The sequence below is a fragment of the Papaver somniferum genome, chromosome 7, assembly GCF_003573695.1.
Source record: "Papaver somniferum cultivar HN1 chromosome 7, ASM357369v1, whole genome shotgun sequence".
Lineage (NCBI taxonomy): Eukaryota > Viridiplantae > Streptophyta > Magnoliopsida > Ranunculales > Papaveraceae > Papaver > Papaver somniferum.
The window spans coordinates 136,714,892-136,722,066 of NC_039364.1; the positions used below are offsets into that span (position 1 = coordinate 136,714,892).

General features: G+C 37.3%; 1 long non-coding RNA gene across 1 annotated transcript; it reads right to left on the minus strand.

Moving 5' to 3' along the window:
- Window positions 1-3,265: 3,265 nt before the first annotated feature.
- Window positions 3,266-6,728, minus strand: LOC113298529. Its single transcript, XR_003334225.1, has 3 exons — window positions 4,711-6,728; window positions 4,015-4,068; window positions 3,266-3,492 (listed from the first exon to the last, which is right to left on the minus strand). It is a non-coding gene; the product is annotated as an uncharacterized LOC113298529 (long non-coding RNA).
- Window positions 6,729-7,175: the final 447 nt, after the last annotated feature.

The following is a 7,175-nucleotide window of genomic DNA, read 5'->3' on the forward strand; positions in this document are numbered from 1 at the left end:
AACCCCTTATCCTTCACTTTGTGACCGAATTGAATCTGGAACGACCATTTCTTGGTTTAGGACAGAGTCTTACAGATTGATCTCTCGAATCTAAAAGTACTCCCGTGCAGTACATTTTTTAGGGTTTGAATTTGTTTCTCATCAACACACCCAAATTTACCAAAAATAGCAGAACCAGTTTTTACCCTCAAACAATTGGAGACCACAGTGGTAGGTCAATCTCTCGGTTACAAAATTTATTTCGATTTTCTTTTCAATTTTCCTAAATTTAGAGCGGGAAGATCTTAGGTCTAAACCTAGTCTTTAACCTCATCTCACCTTAATCACCGATCCCAACTTTCATTCCATGATGTATCTTCGCCGACCAGATTCTCCGAAAGTCATAAACAATCGAAGCCCAATCCCCATGGAAGGCGTGGCTAGGATGCTAGAGGATGTCCTTGAAAATCAAGTTGATATCGCTAAAAGGTAGAGCAAGACATTTTGTCTTATAATTAACATAGCAGTCCGGTTACAGGAAAATTAGGCAAACATTTACCCGGAAAATACCATAAATATTGAAGATGATGCAAAAAATGTTGAGTCTTTATCTGAAGTCCGTGCCTTTTCCAGCGAAGATGCAGACAGAAAGCGTAGCCATATTAGAAACGAGCGAACAGGAGATGGACGGCAGAATCTGGCTGACGACGAGGACCAGAAACAATTCCACAGAGGAAAGGACTTGTCAGGAGTACCACAACACCTACTGGATGGGGGTAAGGATCTGGCAGCTTATGAGGCCTTGTTGGAAGATTTGTATCTCAAAACCCTTGCCGAAGTTCAGAAAGCTATCCAATCCGTAGCGGCTGTTCAGGTTTCACCAATCGAAGAGCCGCCCGAAGAAGGGGAAATAAAGTCTCATGAACACAGGAGTTGGGGATACTCAATTAAGTCTCCCGATAGTTATATTATCACCAGTGCAAGGCCCTCGAGAGAAACTACGTTTCAGCAAACCGCCAAGATAAGCGATCCGCGTATATGTTGACATACGCTCACGGCTCAACTCCATCCTTGAGACGAGCTTCATATCAAAGCCCATAGGAGATCTCACGACAATATACGCTAACACAAGAAAAACCAGACTCAAGGTACCCGCACTTCCCATTCTCGATAAGGAAAGTCTTGGAGTTGCTAGAAGTCTGGGTGCGAGACGGAGAAGTTCAATTGCCTTTTGTGTGGCGACAGCCGAATGATCAAGATATGATAGATCCGAGATATTGTTATTACCACAGATTCATTCATCACCCTACCAGTGAATGCAACGCCCTAAAGCGCATCGTCCAGAAGAAAATTAACTCAAAGAGTTACTTCCTTTCTCTGAAAATTAACGTGTACAATTTTCTCTCTAAGTGATCACTCGGGGGGATCCAGTTTCGTTCAAATGGAAACTCAAAGAACAAGTAAGTTTTATTAAACAATTTTTGCACGAAAGATAGTTTTGGAGTCTACTGGGGACTTGGCATCCCACACTGAGAAAGAGATCTGATGATGCATATCGTTTTAAACACCATGTTTATTTTACCTTTCCATGTTTCCCTTTCCACGCGACGTTCGCAATTTTACATGATATGTATAATGTCATAAGAATGATCGCATTGTTTATACCCAAAACCAGAATGTGGATTTTTTTTCTTTAAATCAGAAAGTCACTCACAAAATTACCTCAAAATAACCAGTTCAAAAATTCAATCACCTACTAATTCAAAACCAGAAAATCAAATTGTGAAAGGAATTCCTCACATCACTCAAAACACCTAAAAAGGGAAATATAAGAAAGAAGACATAAAGTATTCAAGGGAAGTCTTTCAGCAACAACTCATTCTTCTGGGAAAGAGCATCTTTCATGTTCTGGAGACAACCTGCTTCAGCTTCAACTCTTTAGACAATCTCTCGATCTCTTCCTCTTGCCGAGCAATTCAGTCCATGGAGGGAACTTCATTCATTTCGCCTTGCAGCTTCCGAATTTCAGAAAATCCTTCACAGAACCAAGAGGCATTAAACTCATACTTCACGAACATATCTCGGTGGAATTTCCAGTTTGAAACTGAAAAGGTGAGGGTACCCAAATATACCTCAAGCTAAAACTTTTCTTACCTATAAGTCATTTCTCTGAAAGTGATTGTCTATGGACTGACTCGAGACAATACAACTAATCGGTTCATACTTCGTTTGATCGTCTATGGATACGAGATCGAGACAATACAACAACGAAGTATGTTACTTGATAAAAAGGTTCGGACTTAACCAAACACAATAGGATTCACTTATCAAGTAAATAGGAATTAACATTTGTGTAATTTAATTTAATTATAATATCACAATTATAATGCGGAAATATAAAGTAAATGACACGGCAAGATTTTGCTAACGAGGAAACCGAAAATGTAGAAAAATCCTGGGACCTTGTCCAGAATTGAATACTCTCAGGATTAAGCCGCTACACAAAATTACACCTAACTTCGTATAGTTGAGACCAAGCAAATAAACCTATAGTTCACCTAGTTCCGTCTATATTCCCACACCTCCAACTTATAAATAAGTCACGTACTTGGAACAATTTGAAAAAGCGGGGGTCTAACAACACCACCCAATATTTCGCTTAGCAATCTGTATGGACAAACTCCAATATACTTTTTATGAGAATCAACTAGACAATTAGACTCAATCAATAAAAAGACATATCAAAGAGTTTATATCTCAATCTAACGATTTAATCTTACTCAAGCAAACTGTGAGTCTCGATTAAAGAGAGATAGACTTGGATGGTACCAAAGACCAATATCCAAGGATCAATCAATATCAATCAACAACCGTTAGGTCGGACTATCCAATTGATTGATCTAACACGCAACCTGCATTATTTCTATTATATAAACAAATATAATGCGGAAAAGAAATAACACAGACACCAGAAGTTTTATTAACAAGGAAACCGCAAATGCAGAAAAACTCCGGGACCTAGTCCAGATTGAATACACATTGTATTAAGCCGCTACAGACACTAGCATACTCCAAGCTATCTTCGGACTAGACTGTAGTTGAACCCCAATCAGTCACCCACTGATCCAAGGTACAGTTGCACCTCTACGCCTCTGATCCCAGCAGGATACTACGCACTTGATTCCCTTAGCTGATCTCACCCACAACTAAAAGTTGCTACTGTAGCGCCCCCTAAGCTAGCAGCTGACTAATCCAAGAGATTAACTAAATAAAGAGGCACTAAGAATCTAAATCATTTATTTAAACATTCAATTAAGAAATCTGCTACAAAACTTAACCCAAAACTAGACCCGCTCAGAAATATATACACAAGAACTCCTCGCAAATGGTACATAACAATATTCATCTGGTTTACAAATAAAATATACAACACAATAAACATAATCGAAGTTAATGAACTAGCGAACTCAACCCCTGAAGCATTCGCTGCGCAACTCTGATCTGTCTCTGAAACTGAAAGTGGGAATGGGTGAGCACATCATCCCTAAAAGGGGTGCCCCGTAGGAATAACATTTAACTTTCAAGTAATTATTGAAAATGATTTGAAAACAATTCATGTTTTCCCTAACACTAAAACATGGTCAATTCACAAAGGTAAAAAATCATGTATATGGAACTAACTTCTTCCAAACAATATATCATAGTGACTCGTCCCGCACCTATATAGCTATATGGTGACTCGTCCCGCACCTAGTGATTGCATAAAAGCTCGAATTCATGTAGATATAAATGAAGGAGCAGTAGCCTATATACCACAGATGGAAATTCTCATTTCCCAAACAATACATAAAGACAAACAAAGCATTACAATTCCTTTCCAAGCAATGGAAAGATTTAAAAGAAATCAACAGTACTTTCGGAATTTTAAATAAAACAATGCATGGAATACATAATCAGATAATGCATGAATTTGTTAAACATAAACATTGGTAAAAGAAAACAACAATAATCACAAAAGAGTTAAAGTATTCCCACCTCTTTTGAAGACAAGCCACGCCTACCTCGAGATCCACAATCCACTGGTTCATCCTTTGAATCGATCGTTGTTAATATAGACTAAATGTTAATCACACAGGAAGTCTAAGAATCTAGCCATCATGGCTCACACAAGAATCATATAGTTCTATCTAATGGTTCTAGGCCCATTTATAATTCTATATCTTTTATTATCTATATTTAGCATATCTAAGAGTTACTAAATCAATTAGGTTGGTTCTATAGTCCATTAGCTATGTCTTATGAGTATCTACAACTTTGTAGAAGGAACCAAAGGTCAATTCAGATCATAAAGGTCCAAAATATCTAACTAAGGATACATGGCACTAAGCCCAAATCCAATAGACTCGGCCCATTACACGAGCTGACCCAACTAGGTCAACTAACGGTCAATGATAGTCAAATGGTTCAACTAACAGTCAACGTCCAGTCAAAGGTCAAAGTCCTGGGTAAATGGTCAAGGTCAAGTCAACTGAGTCAACTCAGGTCAGGATCTGTAACTCAGTGAGTTAACACCGATTCAACTCAGTCAGATAAACCGAGTTAGGTAAACAAACCGAGTCAGCTAAACTGACTGGAATGACTAATAGGCTAAAGCCTAAGCTAAACTTCTATTACAGATCATTTCATTCAAAACAAACATCAAATCCAATTACAAACACCAATACAGTTTACCTGCAATTGCAGTTACAAGCTCCCACTGGAAAGATTCAATTCAGCACAAGCTATTTCAGATTCATCTTCTAATCTACACTTCATATGATAACTACAGTTGCATCTCAACACAACTAATAACTGGACCACCACCCCTTAGACCTGAACTCCACATATCTTTCATTTCCTCAACTTACACACTTCATCATTCAACTTAACTCTTCCCTGTCACATACATCAATACCAAATTACCACCTCAGATCAATTCAAACCCATATCATAAACACAAACACACTACCATCTCAATATACTTATTTGATTAAGCTCAACTAGTAGCTCAACCCAATACAATCAGTTAAGCAACATCGGCACCACCATTTGTTCCATACAAACTAACCTCAGTTCATTCATATCTTCACTGAATCTCATCCATTCTAACTCATTTCAATCCTGCCTACACAATCTGCGACACTACCACAACTCCCTGCAACCACACTGTCACTGCATACCACTAACTCAGCATTACAATATTTGTAACTCAAAATCCATATGTACAATCAAATTCTACAAACTGCAGCCATCTCATTAACTGTAATGCATAGCCTTCCGATTTCCAACACATACATTCAATTCAATAAGAACTTCACATCAATCACATATACAAACTTATTCTACAACAGCAGTTCCATTTCAACCATACCAACTAAACTCAATTCCATCTTTTATAAATTCTTACCAACCCTGTAATCATTCAAATTCATTACATCCTGTAAATACCTCCACCAGTTATATTAGTTTCAGCATCTCCAATCCATATCCATCTCAGGTATTAGATTCATCAACAATTAGGAAAAACAGCAAACCGAACCCAATAACTCTGTAACTTAACTTCATAAGCATTCACATAATCTCAATAATGAACATGAACCAATTCTACTGATAAGAACATTATTTACCTCAATATAGATTCATTCCAGCAAATTGAGATCAATTCCCCTTATTGCTTGACTTGATTCAACATGCCATCTTAACCATTTCAGCACCACCAGTTCAACAAGATACAACTGTAATTCAATTTCATATCCACCATCTCTAGATCTTCACTGTCTTAATCATTAGTTCAGTGTAATAATTCCTCCTCCAGTTCAAACTTAGATCAATTAACAAACTCATAACTCAGTAATGAAAGTATAAAAACATTACTAAGTTAACCAAGAAGAATAATTACCTCAAAACAAATTGTCTCAACCAATTTGAAACCAACCCCTTCTTTCTTCTGATTCCAACAAATCAATACAACTCTCTGTATCAACAATCTCAAATTTAACATCTTCATTAACATCCCATAACCCATGAACTCAAATTGAAAACAAACAAGTATTACCAACTGAACTAAAAGAACAATTACCTTGAAATGGTTTCTCTCCCCATCAATTTAGGGTCAAATTCTTCTCTACCTCAATCTGCATCAGGGATCTTCCTCTTTTAATTCCTCTCCATCAATTCCATCTCCTTCGTCCATAATCAAACCCATGAATCCTAAATCTCTGCTCTATCAAGAACCCTAATTCACTGATTTCTTAATCTTCTTCCTTGTAACCAAATACCCAAACTAAAACCATAACCATCTTCTTTACATCGCGTTCTTCAATACCATCCTCTAATTTCTTATTAATCACCTCCAATCATTACTTCACTGAATTACAGAAATCCTAACTTCTTCACGGTTTCATTAACATCTCAATTCTTCTTCAAAGCAATACTACAACTTCCATTCAGCAATAACCCTTCATCCTACATCCATTTATACTTCGATTTAACCTATCAATTTCATACGGCTCCAAAATTCATCTCAAAACCCTAATTCAAGATCTGTACAAACCTCAATCTTATCAACGTCAGCTGCAACGTATACTGCATATAATCTTCATCATGGATTGATTATCTCAATCCAAATCTCTAGTTTGCTCTCAAACACTCGTAGAAGAAGAAGAACAGAGGAGAAGGAGGAGAAAGAAGAATTGAGAATAAAAAGAAAAGAGAATGAGAGTTATCCTCTCGATCCGCAAGGATAAGGTCGACCAAAATGATAAATGCACCCGAAAATTGATATGGGCAGCCAAGACGGTTTAACTACGAAAAGGCTATTTTTCCCTTTGAGCAAATCTTCTTCACCCAGTATCCGAATAACACGTTCGAGTAGTCCACTGTGCATAACTTTTTGAGACCTATTCAGTGATACTAATTTCGTATCTAGATCGTTGTTAGATTAATTTTCTATTAATTAATGTTCATGTTACACTAATCGAGTTATTAGCGGCTAATTCGTCTCTTGACTATCGCTAGACCAGTCAAATAGCGTTCACGAGCTTGAGGTTCATTACAGCTACGACCCAAAATCGCAGGCTTTAACAATAAACAAATATGTCTCCCATAGAAAAGTCTATCAAAGGATAAATAGGATAAATTTGTCTCCCACAGAAAAA